This window comes from Mesoplodon densirostris, chromosome 14 (genome assembly GCF_025265405.1).
Source record: "Mesoplodon densirostris isolate mMesDen1 chromosome 14, mMesDen1 primary haplotype, whole genome shotgun sequence".
Lineage (NCBI taxonomy): Eukaryota > Metazoa > Chordata > Mammalia > Artiodactyla > Ziphiidae > Mesoplodon > Mesoplodon densirostris.
In genome coordinates this window covers 18,427,816-18,447,353 of record NC_082674.1, presented here as the reverse complement: position 1 = coordinate 18,447,353, position 19,538 = coordinate 18,427,816, and the positions used below count along the sequence as shown (strand labels likewise).

The following is a 19,538-nucleotide window of genomic DNA, read 5'->3' as shown; positions in this document are numbered from 1 at the left end:
CAATATACAGTGTGGCTGCCAGTAAGTGCTTCAGTGAATGAATGGATGAAGGAATGAGTGTTACCGTGTGCTGGGTATTCTTCTTACAGCCCCAATGCTTCTGGCTCTATCTGTCATGTTGCAAGAGAGAGAGAGAGAATTTATGATTAGCAGACAAAAGCTGAAAAGCTCTGAGTGACCTGTGAGTATATGAAACTATCAATAAGAGCCAGCAGCTCACAAATTCAGGAGCCTCCATACACAGTCACCGGACAGATGTGTGCATGGTGCTCTCCCAGGGCAGGACTCTGGCAGGGCCACTACCAGCCTATTCAGCAATTTTGTGCAAGTTAGAAAGAGGTGCCCCTCCCTCTGAGCCCTCATAGGCACAGCAAAGCTTGCAGAGCACAGGCTGGGTGTCAACTCCCAGGTGCCCTTGGGCCAGGTGCCCTCCTGTAGGGCACAAACCCACAACTGTTCCCATCGGCCCTGGTGTCTGGGGCAGGTGCAAAGTAAGGAAGGAGACAGGTCACTTGGAAATCAAACTTGGCCACAAAAATAAACTCTGAGGTTTGCAGATAAGCTGTTTCTAGCCCAGGTGCCAAACAAGGTTTTGCAGCTAGAGTGAACTGCTGTGTGCGCCCCGCCCCCATTAGCCAAGGGGAAGCACCCTCCCTGTGCATATGCTGCTTCCAACAACTCGACTCCAGAAATGGGGGGTCCACCCCTGGGGCATCGCCTACCTTTGGCTGATGATCTCAGCACGTTGTTCAGCATGGGGCCGAGTCTCACAGGCCAAGGAGGGCAGACAAGGGTGGCACAGCCGCCGTCCCAGGCACAGTGATGCTCTGACAGACCAGCCTGTCGGTCGCCTCTTTGCCCCAGTCCCGTGTCAGCACACAGGTGCTGTGAACTGACCAAGCATCTCTCACGGGCCTTGGAGGGCTCTTGGCAGACTGGCTGCAATTCCCCACTGTGGGGTCGCCAGAATCGACGGCTCTGGCCTGGCACCTATGGGTAGCGAAGGGGGTCTGCAACCCTCTCTCCCGGGAGGCCTGATGGGGTGGGAGCTGGCTGCCCAGGGCCCAGCCAGAGAAAAGCAGGAAGCTTTCGGTTCTGCCTGTTTTCACCTCACTGAGTTCAGAAAGGATTGAAGGTGACTTAAAAGGAGACTGTGAGACAATGCAAATCAAAAGCAGGAGGGAGACAAACAAGTGTGCAGGGCATGCTGTCTCCACGAAAACACCCCTAGGAGGTCTCAAACGTTTGTCACAGGTGGATCACAGATTTGCCTCCAGGCTTGGCCGTGCCCCTGACCTTGACCTCCTACTGGGAATTACCTGGGGAGTGTCACAGAAATACTAATGCCTGGGTCCCAGCCATAGAGATTTTGATCTAACTGATCTGGTGTGTAGCCTGGATATCAGAATTTTAAAAATTTCCCTAGGTGATCTTAATATGCAGCCAGGGTTGAGAGCTACTGTTTAGACTTAGAAGAGACAAACAAGGAGCTGATCTGTTACGACATGATCCAACATGAGATACTGTGATGATGGCTCGGGAGGAGATGCCTTTGCTGAAATCAGAGGCACTGATTTCAGGTCCCAGCAAAGGAGTCACAGTGACAGGATGGACATTAACTGCCACAAAATCCTAAATGTGACCATATCTACATGTTCCGTAGGAAAATAAGATCTTCTAACAGCCCGTAGGGTTCATGTAAAATCATTTTGGGGTGGGGTGAGATGAACAGGGTTGACAGAGTGCTATTGCCATGGTACCCAGCTTTCAGAAGCCTTGACCCAGGGGGTAGATTTTAGAATAGCTGAAAGAGTAGATAAATTACATATCATACAGCAATTTTGTTTTGCCAAATCTCCATAACCTCCATCCCAAATCCTCAGGGCTTAGAATCCAGGAATTTGGTAACACCTTTGAGTTGAGAGTATTGGTTAAAGCTTTAAGATACACAGATGCCCATCCTCATGAGAACAATGCAATTAGAAGGTCTGGGGTAAGAACCCAGGCATCTGTATTTTTTTAATCTCTCCAGGTGACTGCAGTGTTCTCTGAGGCCTGAGCACTGCTGGCCCAGGTAATGTCATTTTACCTCTGAACCTGTCTACCTTCTCCTGGGAGCTAGGAAGGTCAGTGGGTGGGTGGTTATTCTACATTTAAAGCAGAGGCGATGGAGGCTCAGAAAGCTGTATGGGGCTTGCCTGGCATTAGTGGTGGATTTGGGATGAGAGCCCAGTGGCCCGTCTCTCAGTCCAGCGTCCCTTTTACCACACTGCCTGTGAGGTCATCTGTCCTGCAGTCCTGTGACCTCTGAACTGAATAAGATCATCTGATCTCATGATGGGGAGATAAAAGAATGGTCCCAGGGCTTCCCTGGTGGCGCAGTGGTTGAGAGTCCGCCTGCCGATGCAGGGGACATGGGTTCGTGCCCTGGTCCGGGAAGATCCCACATGCCGCGGAGCGGCTGGGCCCGTGAGCCATGGCCGCTGAGCCTGCGCGTCCGGAGCCTGTGCTCTGCAACGGAAGAGGCCACAACAGTGAGAGGCCCGCGTACCGAAAAAAAAAAAAAAAAGAATGGTCCCTGTCCTCCAGAAGCTCATGGTCCAGGAAAGAGGATGAGAGGCTCAAGACAAAGGAGACAGAGGTTCACAGCCTAGGGAGAGGCGAGGGTTGAGGTATCCCTAAAGGCTTCAGAGCAATGAGGTGGCTTCTTTTGGCCAGGTCAAGTCTGAGATGCAATCAGACCGGTGGGTAATGGATTCTCAGAACTATGGAGAAGTGGTCAGGACCTTAGGACAGAGGTGCTTCCTGAGGATCAAGCCCTGCGGACCGCTGAGGCAGAGGGAGTAGAGGCATTGCTGAGAGACAGTAAAGCTGAGGGAAACCCGGTAGCACAAACACCTTCATTTACAGGCAGAAGCAGGAAGAGGGGCTGGAGCGGCCAGAAAGACAGAGAGATGCAGCCCACCCAAGCCGAGGGTGGGAGGCTCCATGTCTACATGAAACTAGTACGGAGGTCTTTTGCTGATCCTGAGGAGGACAGGGTTGGCTGGAGGTCTTGAGGACAGTGGGGAAGGCAGGGAACAGCTGCGAGGACCGGAAAGGGAATGGACCAGTGATGCGTGAAGGATGCCTGGGCAGCACTGAGGGTTTGGCTAAGGCTCTGCTGAAGGATCTGTGCCCAAGCCCCCTGGCGTGATTACATGGCCCCCTCAGACATCTGAGGGTCCAGAGGCCCAGGGAAGGTAGGGGCTGCGGAAGTTACCAGGGCGGGCCAGGACAGGCAGCAAGAACCAAGGACAAGTGGGTGACAGCTTGGATGTGCTGGCGAAAGCGGCACTAAAATGCCAGCCCACAGGGCCATCCTCAGGGTGGAAGCCAAAGGGGGATCAGAAAGAGAAGGAAGGAGGAGGGGCCGGGGGTCCAAGGAAGCAAGGCTGTGAAGAGCGAGGGAGTGCAGAAAGGCGCAGGATGTGTGTGGTCAGCAAGGGCACCTTTGGGATGGCTTTGCCGGGTGAAGCTGCTGTGAGTGCAAAAGTCCAGGGCACAGCACAAGGTGTCCTCTAATGGCACAGCTCCAGGTCCCATTAGTTCTGGAGACATTTGTAATGTCCTCCCAGGATGCAGGGCACCCAGGGGGACTAGGGGCCTGGATAGGCAGCACTGAGACAGTCCCAGGATGAAGGCTTGGGGATGCTGCACAGGGGCATCCCCCGCACCCATGGGGCTCGGCACTGGCCCTTCATCACCTCTGAGCCTAGGTGCCTGTTAATGCCATTCTTGGCTCAGTCTTCAGTTCTGCACGAACCAGGTCCTCAGCTTACCCCTTAACTCTTCAGCCCCACCCTGGCCACGGTCGCACACTGCAGTGCTGGCATCAGATTTCCCTCCTGCTGGCTGGTCCTGGTACCATGCTCTTGGTTACACAGAGGATGCTCATCAAGCCACGGACAAGCAGAGAGCAGCCCTCCATGCTCTGCATCTGAGCAGATCCCGCTTTGTAGCAGGATTCATGGAGCCCAGTGACCTGGCCCAATTTCCACAGGAAAGTGATAGCTCTTCCACTGGTTACCAGGGGTCAAAGCAGGCCGTGGAAGCTTCCTATCTTCTTGGGAATCTGTGGGAGTCCTGCACGTGAGGGAAACATATAACCCAGCTCCAGGCCATATGCTATGGTGGTGCTCCCAGGAAAGGCTGTGGGTGTGTGTGCGGTGAGTATTTATTGAAAGCCTTGGCAGGCGCTGGGTGGGGTGGTGGAAGGGAGCACGGAGAGAATCAATGATTATCCTCCAGGGACTGGCCAGGAGGTAGGGAAGACCACCATGAGTTCACAGTGAGAAGACCAGTCTGGTGGGCACAGAGATTTAAGGCCCACAAGGGGTGTATCCTATCAGATATGCCTGGTGAGATAACCTTCAAGTCCCTCCCGATCCTAAAATACATGCTTCTCAAAGGTTGGGATGAACAAGAGCCATGTGTCACCCTGCATCAGAGGCAGGGAATAGAAGACCCCAAAATAAAGGCCATTAGACCCATTGCCCTGGGTCTCTCTACCCACTTCACCTCAGCCACACTCACACTCACACTCTAAAACTTGAAGGCGTATTCTTGGAAAGCTGACTTCTGTGAAGAGAATCTCCTGAATCTTTTCTCAGACACTTAACTCCACCTTTGCCCCCTCCAAGAGCTGAGAATTCCACGGTCACCAAATCCAAGCTTAACTGTCTAGTTTTCCAACTCCCCTCCTCTGGCCCGACAATCACAGAAGCAAAGCATTCCCTAGTGTCCAGGATGAGTAGCTGGACAGCTGGACAGCCAGTCAGTGATGTCCTTAGGAGCATGCCAACAGCCTAACAACTCTCAAGGTCAGGAGCCCATCTGTCCCCACTGGCCGCCCCTACTGACTGCTGGGTGGCAGCAGGCTGGATGCGCGTGGATGTTTCTTCTATTTCGGTAGCTGATTCAGGCCCAGCCTGGAGCCTCCTCATGCCTCCTGCTGACAACCCAGTCTGCCTGCAACTCAGGATCCCTTCCCTTTGTGCGAGGGCTCTGGGAGTGCAGCGCATCCCCAACTCCATTGTCTCTGAGTCCAAAGAGAAAGCTCTCTGACCAGCAGACAATCAGGACATAGCAGGAACCTTGTTGGTCAGCTGCTGAGACCCCTGCTGTGGAAGGAAGCTGGAGTCCAGGCTACAGGCTAGCCCCAGGCAGAGCCCCTGAGGCTCCTGGTCAGAGGGCACCAGGGCATAGGCCTGCTGAGAACGCAGCATCTGAGCTCGCCCAGCACCAGCCCTAGGAGTGATGCAGAGGTGGCTTCGGCCCGTGGACTTCTAAAGGCTCAAGTGCCATCAAGACATGCTAGCCTGGGCCAGCTCAGCTTCAAGTGTCCTGAATCCTGAGGCCTACACCTCCAACTCCCACCTTCATTCCAGGCCCAGCTCTCTGATTTGTTTCATCAGACTCTGCCCTCACAGGGTTAGGCCATGTTCCCCCCACCTCTCCTGGCTGCCTGGTCTTCCTGATCTAGGTTCCTGAATCAAAATTTTAAGGCTGACCTCTATAAATTTAATCCAAGGAAATAATCAAATGACTATGCAAAGACATATATGCAAAAATGTTTGTTATAGTACTGTCTGTAAGAGTGAAATATTAAAAATACACTAGATCTCCATTATTAAGGCACTGGTTAAGTAAACTGTGTGGCTTATTATAACCATACAATATGAAGCCTTTAAAAATGCTACAGAATTGTATTTACTGACATAAAAAGGTACCTGCAACATATTGTGAAGTCAAAATAATGGATTACCAACTAGTACATACAGTGTGACCTCATCTGTGTTGTGCATGTGTGCGTGTACACTTTATGTATATGCTTAGGAAAATAGCCTGGAAAAGGACACTAAAATGGTTATTTCTCAGGATTATAATTATAAGTAATTTATATAATTTTAGGTGCTATCTTTTAAAATATTTTTACATTGAACAAATAATATATTATTATTTGTTTTAATATTAATAATATCAATAATATTTTAATGATATTTAATAATACTATTATAATAACAAGAAAAGTTAAATTACAAAAGAAGACTTGCCGTTTTTAAGGAGCTAAGTAGTCACCTAGCTGCTGGCCACCCCCAGATCCAACCTCCTGGAGGACCAGAGTCCCAAGTGAATGAATAAGAGTGACAGCCATGCTCGTGTGTTGATTCCAGAAGGGTGGGGCCCAGGTGGCTTAGCTTGGCTCTGGTTACCAGTTAATCCCATGTCTATGGTAAAAATCTCACTGACCAAAAGCGTGAGAGGACCAGCTACATTTACCTTACTTCCCCGAGGAAATCAGTGGTAGAGAAGATGACTTTCTGATTTCCAGGCGAGCTGACCTACCTTGCACCGTCCGTCTCTGGCAAGCTCAGGATTCGTCCCCAGGATGCAAAATCCTCGATGGCCACCAACACTTAGCACAGCGTGAGCATCACCAGGAGGCCAGGCCGTCTAAAAAGAGACAGAAGAGTGGGGGTGGGGTGGGGAAAAGGTATCATCTTTTGCAAAAAGATCTCTTTGGAATTCCAGCATCTTAGATGGTCCCCAACTTAAGTGGAAGCTTGTCCCTATCTTGGATTTCCCGGTGTGGATGATCTCACACAGGCCATGCCCAAACTCTGCCCTGGCACACCAAGATAAGGGGATCCGAGTGGGCAGCAGAGAACCCCAAGGGGCAGACGCTAGATCTCACCCCTCCATCCCCCAAACACAGAAAGCCCTAATCCCCATGGTAGATCCATGAACACTCAATAAGAGAGAGAATAATGGCATTCCCTTCCATCTAATCCAAACCAAGAAATTCCAGAGATGGGGAAAAATAAGAAAGTCTTCTTTCATGCTGAAAAGAGCACAGGACACAAACTCTAGAACTACAAAAGCACATCATTACTTTTAGACAATGGACAAGAAGACCTTGAGGAGGCAAAGGATGGGTTCCCTGGAGAGAAGGTTTTTAAAAAAATATATGGATTTACTACCTTGTAGAGAGAGGCTATAGGATATGGGGAGGCAGGGCTATCCCTAGTTCCCTCTTTCAAATATAATATACGTGAAAGCCATCTTCACGACAGGAAATGGCATCCTCCACTGCAAAAAACGCATGACTGTCATTACCTGGGAATCGGTATCTCTTTCTAAACTTAATATATCATTACCAATTGATTTTCCCTTTTCCTCTTAGCACTCCAGAGTCCTGGATAGCAGGGAGAAATCTTTAATGTGATATGAAGGATGTGGACAGGTAAATAAGTTATTGTAAACTAATTCCACCTTATGACGAGCTTCTCTCTGACGATGCAACGGGTCTTTCTCGGAGCCTCTCAACTCAAGCTTTTTCAGCTGCTGCTGACAGACACACACGGGCCATATCAAATAGCCATTTTAAAGCTGAAGGTGGCAAAAATATTATTTTTCCCAAGGATAGCGTGTTCCCTTTATGATTATGAAATAACCTCAGTGGGGAAGCAAAGTAAGCCAAGGTCACCATTTAATTTTGATACCAAAGTCGTGAGTACATTTCCTCTACCAAGCTTATGTGAAGCGGACAGTTAAATCGATCTTTTTGGCCACAAAATATTGACAGTACTGGTGATAATAAACGATCGACGTATTTCTGGGAAAGAGCCTCGGCAGATATGTGTCGGTGAAGAGAGAGGTCTAGGGGACAGTGGTCAGTCCGTTTTTAGATTCTTGAGGATCTCATTCATTTAATTACCCATTCATTCATTCAATATATATTAAGGGCATCCCCCTTATGTGTCAGGCAGTGTCTAGGCTCTGGGAATACAAGTGAACAAAACAGGAAGAAAAATTCCTGCCCTCATAGAGCTCATCTTCTAGTGGATGGAAACACAGAACAAACAATAACCTTAAGAAATAAGTACACATTGTACAATATATTAGAAGGTTGTCGGGACTATTTATCAGAGAAGCAGCAGAGCAGAAGATGACTGTGGGAGATTGTGGTGCAGTTTAGAGGGGGGGGTCGGGGTACTAAGCCTCACGAGAGGATGGCATTCAAGCACACTGGAAGGTGATACGGGCCTGGGCTGTGCAGGTGTCCGGGGAGAGCATTCAGGGCAGAGGGAAGAGCCAGTGCAAATGCCCCGGGGGGAGCGTGACTGCTGTGTTCCTGGATCCGCAGCTGTGGCTGGACACGGGAGACTATAGGACACTAAGCTGGAGAGGTGAGAATTCAGTTAGCGTTGGGGCCTTGCAGGCCACTGTAAAGGCTACTAACTAATTGAGAGCCCAAGACCCTGGCCAGCAAGCCTTAGAAAGAGCTCTCCCTCTCTGAGACAGACCTCTTGGTTGCCAATGTCAGGTTAATCCACTTCCCTTTTCTGCAACCCAGATGGCTCGGCTCTCTGGGTTGTGCCAGACGAATACAGCACAGTCCAGACAGGAGGGGGGTGGGGAGTGCAGGGGGGCAGCCACCAGTGCTGTCTAAACTGTTCTGATGACAATGGCCTCATCCTTCCTCCTTTGTGGTCTCCACAGGCCACTTCTAGAGGAGATAACCGAAACAAAGTTCCGAACAAAAATAACCCACATGCAAACTGAGTTCTCTGGGACTGTTCCCTAATGTGCTTATGCAAAGATCCTAATGTGAGCTGACGTGTGAGACATCACAGGCTGTGCCGGGCATCTTCTGTTCGCTCCTCCAGGTCGGCTTTCCATCCGGTTCTGTGTCCTGAGAGGCTTACCCGGCCGGCAGAGAGGGTGTCACTCCAGCTCTGAGACCCTGCAACTTCCAGTTACATTCAGCCAATGCAGACATCAGCAGGAGACCAGGGATTGGGGTGGGGCTGGGTGTTTATTCCCAATTTCCTGCCTCCTTGCTTGTCTTCATGGGATGGCTGTGACTCTCTACTGAAGGTCACGGCTCTGGTTGGTGTTGGGTTCCATACAGTTAGTTCTCTCTCTGCCACCTTTGTGAACAGTCCTTTCAGGTAACTCTCTTCAAATTACACATTTGAATGTGTCTGTTTCCTGTCAAGACCCTAATGAATACATTCTCAGAGATGGTTAGAAGCAGGACTTTGGAATCAGACATCCGAATTAGAATTCTAACATGGCCCTTAGTTTTGTGACATCGGCTAAATTATTTAATTTCTATGAACTCTTGTTTCCCATTATTAATGTATCAGAGAAACTGGTACATAATTATCATCCTCAGCAAAAGCATCAGCATCAGCATCTCACTACTGCCATCATCCACTCATAGTCCCAGGGCAAGTCACACCTCCTTCACGACATCTCTGCCCACCTCAACCAGATGCTCCTTCCTTGAGGGGTTTCTAGCTGTTCTTAGCTCATATTTGCTATTAGTTTATGCCTCAGTAATTTCATCTCTTTCCTCTTCTTGCTCTGCTTTCTCCCACCCAACCTCTACTCCTTGTATTCAAATCCTGAGCATCCTGAGAACAGACATTATCTTAATATTTGAATCTCTGGCCCATAACACCCATCACATGGGGGTGTACAGAGACCCTTCATTCAGTACCTTTTCTTCTTGGGAGGCCTATAAGCTACATCCATCAACCGAAACACATTCTACTCTAATGAGATGCATGGTATTTTAAGTGATTTTAAAATAAATGACTAGAAACTGATTTCTAGTAATAATTTCATTCCCATGATAACACTGTAAAACCTTAAGTTTCCAAAGATCATGGCCTGGGAAAATGAATCTCAGGAAAGAACCCGAGAAATCACAGGGAGGTAGGTGTGGTTTTCCAACGCCAGGGGAGATGAAGGTACTACCTCTGGAGCTGACCTTTGACATCTCTGGTCAAACTGACCCTTTCTCTTCCACTAATCTCATCATCAAAGGGCAGCTTCCAGGCTTAAGGAAAATAAAATTTAAAAAGCCAAAGGCTGAGGGACTTCTTTTACTTTAGTTTAAAAAATACCATAGGTAGTAAGTCAATGCCTGTGAAATTGGTCTTAAGTCCTTCACCTTCTCAAGGCCTTTAAGAGATGCTAATTGAATTTGACACAGCATAAAGGCCCATATGAAAGCAGGACACATGAATAGGCTGTTTGGGTTACATAACTGCCTAAATGCTGGGAGATCCTCAGAATTAAACTCAAAGAAAATTTTGAGATCCATTCTAACTCTAGATTTACAAATAAAGATGGTTCCTGACATGAACCAAATTGATAGCCAAGAGGAATAATAAACAAGGGCCCCAGGATTTTTTTTACTTCCTTATAAAAGATATCAATTTTTTGGAGAGAAACTGCCTTAAGAGAGGAAAAACCAATTAGGGAGTCTCCCGTTTGATGCAGGATCAGAGAGCAGCCCTGCCTGGGTCTCGACCATGCTACCCAATTATGATTCCAGCGCCCGGGTAGCTCACTACCCCTCAGCCAACTAGGAAACAAGGATTCTGCCTTCCTTGGAAGGAAGAAAAAAAGCAAAGGAACTGGAGGCTGTAAACTATAGCAAGGAAACCCGCTCCCACAGCCACCCTCCTGCCAGCCCAGGTGCAGGACTCTCTGGCACCCCTGGCACAGGCTTGGATGTCTGCTCTGAACGTATCCTGCAAGGGGAACTCTCATTCACATTCTCCTTCTTTTAAGAAGAGAGAAAACCAGGCCATCCATTAATAACATCAACCATGGGTTCACCAAAGCTTGCAGGCATGTTGCCAACCCGAAAATAAACACTGTCTCTGAGGTTTATCCATCAGGTTCTCGACAGTTCACGGACCAAGGGGTCCGGAAGGCACTGCTTTTAAAAGGGGAGAATTAAGATGCAAAGACGGAGCACAAGCCGGTTACGAGAGCCCACCCAGCACAATGCTCAGGCTTCTTCCTTCCATTAAGGAGCCAGAATTGGCCACTGATGAGATCCATTACATATTCTCCACGATACGGATGCACCACCTGGCAAGCTTTTCTACGGGCATGTGTTCTTCAAAGAAAGATAGGATCTTCAGAGGCCATGACTCCTGACTGAGGGAATAATAATAATATTTTCATAACGTCTGATGTTGACAAAGCCTAGCCGTTCACAGTTTCTCATTTACCTTTCTAACAAGCTTGTGAATACTTTACAATGAGTACTCCCATTTTATAGATGAGGAAACTGAGGCTCATGGACAATAAGATTTACCTAAAGTCACATAGCAAGTGAAAGTGGGAGGGAGCTGGAAGTGGAGCTCTGGATTTGTGCCTCCATCCCACGTCTCTGCTCTGGATTTCGGCCCCCTCGTTCCTGGGATCCCAATCAGCGAGGAGCTTAGCACTGTTCTGTGTTTTCTCTGCAGTCACCACCCTGGGCTGAATAAAAGCACGGGTGTCGGTGGACGTCCGCATTCCAGTCAGGTCCCGGTGAGTCCAAACTAACCCTACAACCCGACTGGCTGTCCTCCCCACAACCACTGCCCACTTCTCGGCAGCTCGCAGATGCCCCGGAGGTGGTCAGGTTCCCAAGTGACCCCCTGACCCTGAGCAGAGCCTCTCACAGCAGAGAAGCCCAGATGGCCCCAGCCCCTACTGCAGACCTCTGTTGGCAGGGCCGCAGCTCACCCAGGTTCTCTTTTTTTTTTTTTTTGCGATACACGGGCCTCTCACTGTTGTGGCCTCTCCCATTGCGGAGCACAGGCTCCGGACGCGCAGGCTCAGCGCCCATGGCTCACGGGCCCAGCCGCTCCGCGGCATGTGGGATCTTCCCCGACTGGGGCACGAGCCCGTGTCCCCTGCATCGGCAGGCGGACTCTCAACCACTGCGCCACCAGGGAAGCCCCACCCAGGTTCTTCGTTCCTGTTAACTCGGTGTTTCCCAACACCGTTTTCATCATCACCCCCCACCCCAAGAGAAAAATTACGTGAAATTCTTTCCAGCGAGAGAAATTCAATTCTAAGGAGTAGGGTTCTGATGGGTAGGGTGGAGCTTTGGTGGGTCAAAACCATGGCACTGAGGTTTCCTTGCAGCTTCCCTGCTCCACCAATCCATGTCCCCCCACCGCCTGCCTGAGACTGTGTGCCTTCGGGACCGACCTTCCTCCACAGCTGCTACTGCCGGACCCTCATCTCGGGGCCCACGGCACTGCTCGGAACAGTTCTCTCCCATCTCTGCTATGGCTGCCTGGGGCGAGGCCTCCCCATCTCTCACCTGGCTCACAGCCCTGCTACTGCTAAGGGGTGGTGCTCAGCCCCAGAATGGGTCAAGTCACTCCCTGGCCAGAGTCCCTCTATGGCAGGGGCCCCAAGAACCCCGGCCAGTCTGGACTCTTCCCAGTGCCCTGCCATGTCCAGCCTCCTGCCCCGGACAGCCCCAGCTCTCCTGCACTTCTGTGATCAGACACACACCTGCTCTCGCTTCCTGGACCTCCTCCCGCTGCCTTCACCCCTTCTCCTCCTGAAAACTCCTCTCCAGAAGTTTTTCTGCACTCTCTGGAGCACAGACACTCCTGGGCGAATCCCTGGAGAATATCAAGATAAGAACACAGTGTCGCCAAAGAAGGCTTCACAATGGCCCATCTCCTGGTTCCGCTCGGCTGGCCTGGGCGAGGAGAATGGGGAGAGAAGCACGATGGGGTGCCTGTGGCCTGACTGGATCCTAAGTTTTGCCACGACAGGGCTCTGCCAGAAACCTAGGCTGAAAGGTTTCAGAAAAAAAAGGTTGCAAATCAGTTCCCCCGACACAAACTCTTTTCTTTCTTTCTTTTTTTTTTTTTTTTTTGCGGTACGCGGGCCTCTCACTGTTGTGGCCTCTCCCGTTGCGGAGCACAGGCTCCGGACGCGCAGGCTCAGCGGCCATGGCTCACGGACGGGCCCAGCCGCTCCGCGGCATGTGGGATCTTCCCGGACCGGGGCACGAACCCGTGTCCCCTGCATCGGCAGGCGGACTCTCAACCACTGCGCCACCAGGGAAGCCTACAAACTCTTTTCTTGTTGCAAGGCAGACCCACTTCAATTAAATTAGGAATCCACCAACTCAGCCCCACCACTCAGAGCCCCCCACAAATTTACAGAGGCTTTCCTGTCACTGGATCCAGGACTGGGAAGACCTTGCATTTCCTGAGGGCTGCAGGCTGGAGAGAAGGGCAGAGGCTCCAGCAAATCTGTTACACCCACTCGCCCACGGCGGCAGGAAGATGTGGGCAGGGCGTGCAGCACCTGGCACGTAGTAGATGCTCAGTAAGGCTCTGCCGAAGGAAGGAAACCGCCTCCAAGACTCAACTCACTTTCTACAATTTTGCCTCGAACATTTGGACATTCACACCACAGCCGCATGATTGGAATACAAACCAGTTAAAAAAAAAAAATCAGACACTGCTTCCAGATTTCGCTCTTATAAACAGGCCTGCATCCTCCCTTTAAATTGTAATAATTCCTTCCCAGATGTTGCTTCTCCTTCAGACCCGTAAATTTAAGCTTTTAATGATGATGCTTCACATTTGCCTGGTGCCACGGGCTCTTTGGAGTGTTTCTGCATCTTCTTTCCCTCATTAGACGGCCACGCGGACCCCAGGAGAGGCAGGACAGGGGCCGGCATCCCTAATTCACCGACAGGAAGGCCAGCTGTTGACGCTGCGGAGCTGGATTGCTGTGGGTACGGGGGTCGCTCTCCTTCCTGGTGCCGAGAGCCACGGTACCTTCCTCTCCAGTGCCGTCCAGGTGGCCATGTGGGTGGGGTATCTGTGGAGTCTCCACCCCCAAGACCATGCTGCCCACTTAAAACTCTGACTCAGATGTGAACAAGTCTCTTCCCTTGGTTGTCCCTGCACTCCTGGGGCCAGGCTATAACATTTGGACAAGACTTATCTAGGGTCTTGGGGAGTAAAACAGAACAATACGCCAGGAGGGGTGAGAGCAGTGGAAGGAGGAAGTAGAACGTGGCCTGATAAGCTGGCGACCCAGCTGGTCTCCAGGAGGTTCCATACTGGCTCCATGGGGCAACCCCCATCTTAGCATTGAGCACACTGGAATTCACAGCCAGGCAAGAGCCCACCTCAAGTCTGGACCCACAAGTAGATCCCAGAGAGACTAGGACTTCCCTCTTCCCTCCCCCCTTCCCCGTTCCAATTTCTTCTCTGAGGCTGTCCCTTTCCTGGTGACAGACCCTGGGGCTGTTTGCCTCGATTCTTAAGGGGAGCCTTTGACCTGTGTCCCAGGCACTCAGTTAGCTACCACATCGGTCCTCTGTGGGGCCCACAGCTGTACATGTCAGGGGGTGGGAGACAGCCGTGGGGACAGGAGAGACAACTACCAAACAAGATCATGGATCCAGCGTCTGCTCACTGTCAGGGTCTGGACCGAGCCAGGTCCGGCTGATACCTCAGCTGCCAGGGCTCAGGGTTGCTCGGCATCCCATGCCCCTTTGGTCCTTGGCCTCTTGACAGCTTTAGAGAGAAGTGATGGGGAAAATGCGGCTTCACAGAGTAAAACAAGGTGGGCTTTTAGACTCGGTGGGTTTTTGGTCTCGCCAGGGAGTTGCAGAGAGGTTTGGGAACCCCTCCTCCCAAGTCTGAACCTTGCAGCCTCGCTCCATGGCACAATCAGAGCTTCACCTTGGATTTTCATCTTAGTCCCTGACACACCTGGGTGGTGGTCAAGAGCATGGAAGATTGATAATCCTAGAGACCTGGGTCTAAATCTCTAAGTTTAATGGCAGACCCTCCATGCCGCTCCCACCCCTGCCTCAGTCTCCTCCTCTGTACAATGGGGATGGTATTTCTGAACATCCATGTTTGTTCTGAGAGTTAAATGTTTGGGTGTAAGAAAGGCACTTGGCATAGCCCATGGCACATACTAACTGGTGGCTGTGACATTATTATTATAGCCTGCCACCTGAAGCACAGAATAGGTATCCCTGAAGTACCTACGGCGCCATGGGGAAGGTGGGGGCCTTCTTTCCCACTGCCTCTCCACAGAAGTGAGCACGCAGAGGACAAATGAATGGGGAGGGATCTTCCTTGGGGGCTAGTTGACCAATGGGCTGACCGTGTGTGAAGTTGTCCTGGGTCTATCCGACACTGGTCAGTTACCACTTCCTGCCCCCTGCAGCTAATCTCCCTGAATTTCCCTCAAGAGGACACTTTCAGCCTTTAACAGCCCCTCCCTTCCTCCTCCCCAGCAACTGCTAAACTCCAGGCCTGAGGGCAGATGCTTTCATGGCTTCTACCTCTCTCCTCTGAATCCAAGCCATAGGGCCAGCGACTGAAAACCCCTTCCCAGCCCCAAGTGGGTCGGGTCTGAGAGGCATTACTTCCTCACCCAGTAGAAAACTATTTTATTTGAATAGATCTGAGGCTGTTTCTCAGAGAGAAAAAAAAAATTGTGAAAGAAAAGTCTTTGGAGATTACAGTACTTTTTACCCAGATATGATGAGTTATCCATTTAAAAATAAACCACAGACAGGCAAGTTTCTCCATACCCAGGCAGAAAGCAGTCATTACCAGGAATTTCTGTAATGTAAGTTCTCTGCTTTTCTTGGCCAATATAGAAACAGCCTAGGAACTGAAAATAGAATTAGAAGCTAATTCTGTTTTCCTGGTCTCTACCAAAGTATGCAGGCAAGTGGCTTGATCACACCAGAGCTTCACGTTCCATCTGAAAAAACATGGAACCACGGGCTCACCAACCTCACGGCAATTCTGCAAACTAACCCAGCACCCAAGGAGTCCGGCCAGAGCCCACAGCAGTCAATACGAATGCACCAAATCACTGGGCCACAGCCTGGCATGGCTTGATGTCCAGATACGGGCAGGAAACCAAAGGCAAGACCAGTGAGTGACAAGCTCAAGGTCACACAGCTGATTAGCAGGAGAGCTGGGACCACAAAGCCGGCTTCCAAACACTCTGGCTGCTGCCCTTTCCCACCCACTCATCTCTCTCCTGAAGATTCCAGGAAAGTCCCCTAGAAAGGTTAAGCAACTTACCCCAACCCAGTTTTCCTTCCTGCAGAAAGTCCCCCTGTCTTCTCTCTCCTTTCCAGTGAGCAGTAAATCAAATATTCCCTGCTGCATTACTTTTCAAGCTCGATGTTTCTAAATCCAAAGACATCTATAAATAATACATACTCATTTATATGTACATTTAAAGGATAAAAAAAAAAGCCATAACAAAGATACCTGTAGATTCTCCTGAATACTAATGGGCTACTTAAAACACAGTGGAAGCAAATGGCTAATGAACACAGGTACCCTCATACATGAACTTCCCTCCACTCCACCTCGGGCCCATACCCAGCGGGGGAGCCTCTGTTCTGAACCCACTCATTCACTGCTTCTCTCCCACGGTCACATTTAGCCATCTGCTGCTTCTTTTATATGTGGGACTGTGTAGTTTTTTTTTTTTCCCTCTTCAGTTTTATATGAAACATTTAGCAATGAAGTAGCAAATAAAAATACTACATATCATCTAGAATTCATATAAAATTGTGGTTGGCTTTAACGCATCTAAAGGTTGATAAAAAGAAACACATAGATGTTTCTTAACGGCTTGTTTATATTTTATTACATACGATACACATCTCACTCCATTGAGAAAATTTAGAACTTGATGTGGTTCTCTCTGTCACAAGCAGGCATGGCAAAGATTACCACATCTAGAGACCATTTCTCCCTTGGAACATGTGGTACTCGCCTTGCAATTACCCCAGCACACAGAAATGGCTCAAATAATCCTATAGCGCTCACATAAATCTTTGGAAGGAGGGGTTTTCCCCCCCCAGTGTTGTCTGGCTACCCCATCCTCCACCCTGCAGGGCATCTCTGCTCTTCACTCCAGACTGAGGATGTGGCTGGAGCACCATCATCTCTCAGACAGACATTCAGGTCAGCTAGGGGCTGGCAAAGTTGGTGTCGACTCCATCACATGCCCACGTGCAGAAACAGGGGAGGTCGCAAGGCTGCAGACAGCGAGGGCTACGCTAACTGTGCTGGTGGAGCTGAAGGTGGTCAGAGGAAGCAGAGCTCCTGGGTGCAGGAAGCTCCATGCCAGGCCCTAATCTAGGTCCTGGAGGATGAGCACACCTGAACGATCAACCTGAAGACATTCAGAAGGACAGGCATCTTAGTGTGAGTTCCCCTCCAAAGTGGCCCCGGAAACACTGATTTGGATGTAAGTGGGGTTTTTGTTTGTTTGTTTGTTTTTTAAAGAGTAGACCCAAGGAAGCACCATGAGGAAGCAGGGATGTGAGAAAGGAGACGGAGAAAAGTCAGTCGAGGAAGCATTAACCAGTGGGTTCCCGCTTGGGCAACTGGGGGCTTATTCCTACTGGGGATGCTCTGAGAGGCTGGGTAGAGCATATCTTAAAGTTGTCCCACCAAGAGATGAGGAAGGAAGCTGGGGTATTTATTCATAACCTCCCACCTCTCACTGGCTGACAAGTGCTTTGGCGTATCAATCCCTCCAGCACTTCCAGCCTGCCCCATGAATGGGCTGGGCACTCCCACACAGAGAAAGGCAGGAAGCAAGAACTGTCAGCAGGCGATCGATCCCCAGGCTGGGGAATGGGCGTGGCATCAACAACCTCTGAGAGCGCAGGTAAGCTGGAGCGCTCATCAACTGCCGTGTACTTCCGAGGACTGTAGCCTCAGCACCTGTTCAGGTGCCTTGGTCTCTGGGAGCCTCCCCTTCTGAGTGAGAGGGAGACACACACTGGTTGCCACAGCAGAGGACCTTGAGGTTGCTCATCCCCACAGCCCATGTTGTGTCAAATGTTCGTAATGGGATCATCTTCTATCTGTCAGCCATGGAGCAACCACGTATGAAAAAGAACACCGGGGAGCAAATCAAGTGATCTGTCTGCAAGCAGCCTGTTTAGATGAGGAAGGGTTGCCATGGACAAATCTATTAAAATTATACATAAATTTCTAAGAGCGCATAGATTCATGCTCTGATACCAATTATGGGCATTTAAAATACAGCCCGGATTAAATCATCTTGTCTCACTTGAATGGGGTAAAAATAATCAAGAGAAGAGGGAGAAATAAATTATACCCATCACCTTCCTGACCAAAAAAGAGTTCAGAGTTTTCGTTTGTCAGGATGATGATGCCTTAAAACTCTAAGACTTCTGTGTGCTGCCAGGTTAAAGGACAGAGGGATCCGAAGAGGCCTCTGGGTGCTCTCCAAATCGGAAGGGAGAGCGGGGGTGGGGGGGGGAGCCAGGTGTACCTCTGTTGGGAAGCAGAACCCACCCAGACAAGGACTGAGGCAAGTGGTTTATCTGGAGAGTGATGCCAGAAAGCTCAGGCAGGTGAGTGGGGAGGCGAGACCGGTAAGTGAAGGAAACTGACAGAGATTGCCCTAAATATGCAGGTCTCCACTGTGTGCACCTGGGCCAATGTCCCTGGGGACCTCTGGGGGGCAGAGAGGGACATGTCTCAGTGTTGTCCCACCTGAGACGTGAGGAAGCTGGAGTATCTGCTGCCAATTCCCATTTCTCATCGGCTGAGAGCTCCTGTCAGTGAACTAACTCGTAGGCACTTCAGGTCTGTCCCTAGAGGCCAGCAAAGGCTCAGGGGTTCCTGGCTGGGGAGGACTCCGGGAAAATGAGCCTCCAACATGTGCAAACATACTGGGCTGGAAACTCATAACCTCTGATTACTTGGATGGAATTCAATTTGCCACTTTCAAAAGTCTAACAAAAACAGACCCCCCCACCCCCATGTAATCATTGAATAATATTATAATCATTCTGCATGGAAATTGCATTCTTTCCCTGATGTAAGCATAGGCTTTGAACCTCTCAGGGCTTCACCCACTACATTATTTTTCAGAGTATGAAGTAGCAGGTTCCAATTATCTGAAAAAAATGTGGAACAGTCACAGCACAATACATAGTATAATCCAGATAGAATACACATTCTCCAGGACAGGCACCTTGATTAGCGCCTGTGACTGTTAAACACATTTCAGGCAATACAGTGATAATGGACATTAATAGTAGCAATAGTGCTGAAGTGCTAGAATATAATGACTTCTGATTATATTACTATTTCCTTTTGTGGAGCACAGTGCATATTTCCAAACGACTCTATGCTCATTAAACTACACAAAAGCCCAGGGACAGGTCGGCAGAAAGGTGGCCAGAAGGGGCTTGCAGTTATGTACTGGTGTTTGGGAAGTGGGGAAAGATGGCGGCCAGAGTTCTTGGTGGGGCAGCAGACCCAGCAGCTTTTTCTGTGATCTGGATCCATCAGACATGTCTGCCTACGTTGACAGACATCAACTACTGAACAGCCAGCAAAGAAATGCTCCTACGTGCAATGTCATAAGCTGATGGGTGTTAAAGGAGAATCTGGTAAATTATAATTTTTTGTCTATGCCCAAATATATGACCATCTTTCCCCTGCATCTCCTGTTATCCCTCAGAAAAAAGGGTGTTCCATAATGGAAAAGAATATACAAAAGAATGTATATATATGTACAGTCACTTTGCTGTACAGCAGAAATTAATACAACATTGTAAATCAACTACACTACAGTAAAAAGGGTGTTGCCTTAAATTCAATATATCCAATATCCAA

At 49.6% G+C, this 19,538-nt stretch overlaps 1 protein-coding gene across 2 annotated transcripts in view; it reads right to left on the bottom strand.

Moving 5' to 3' along the window:
* The window catches only part of KLHL29 (kelch like family member 29), a 312,110-nt gene that overhangs the window by 220,729 nt on the left and 71,843 nt on the right, over positions 1–19,538 (bottom strand). The window contains exon 2 of one of the 2 annotated variants that reach the window (XM_060117757.1): positions 6,388–6,495. The gene's annotated coding sequence lies outside the window, so the exon portion shown is untranslated. Of the gene's footprint in view, positions 1–6,387; positions 6,496–19,538 lie in introns of those variants that run through there. The other variant, XM_060117756.1, reaches the window with a different exon arrangement.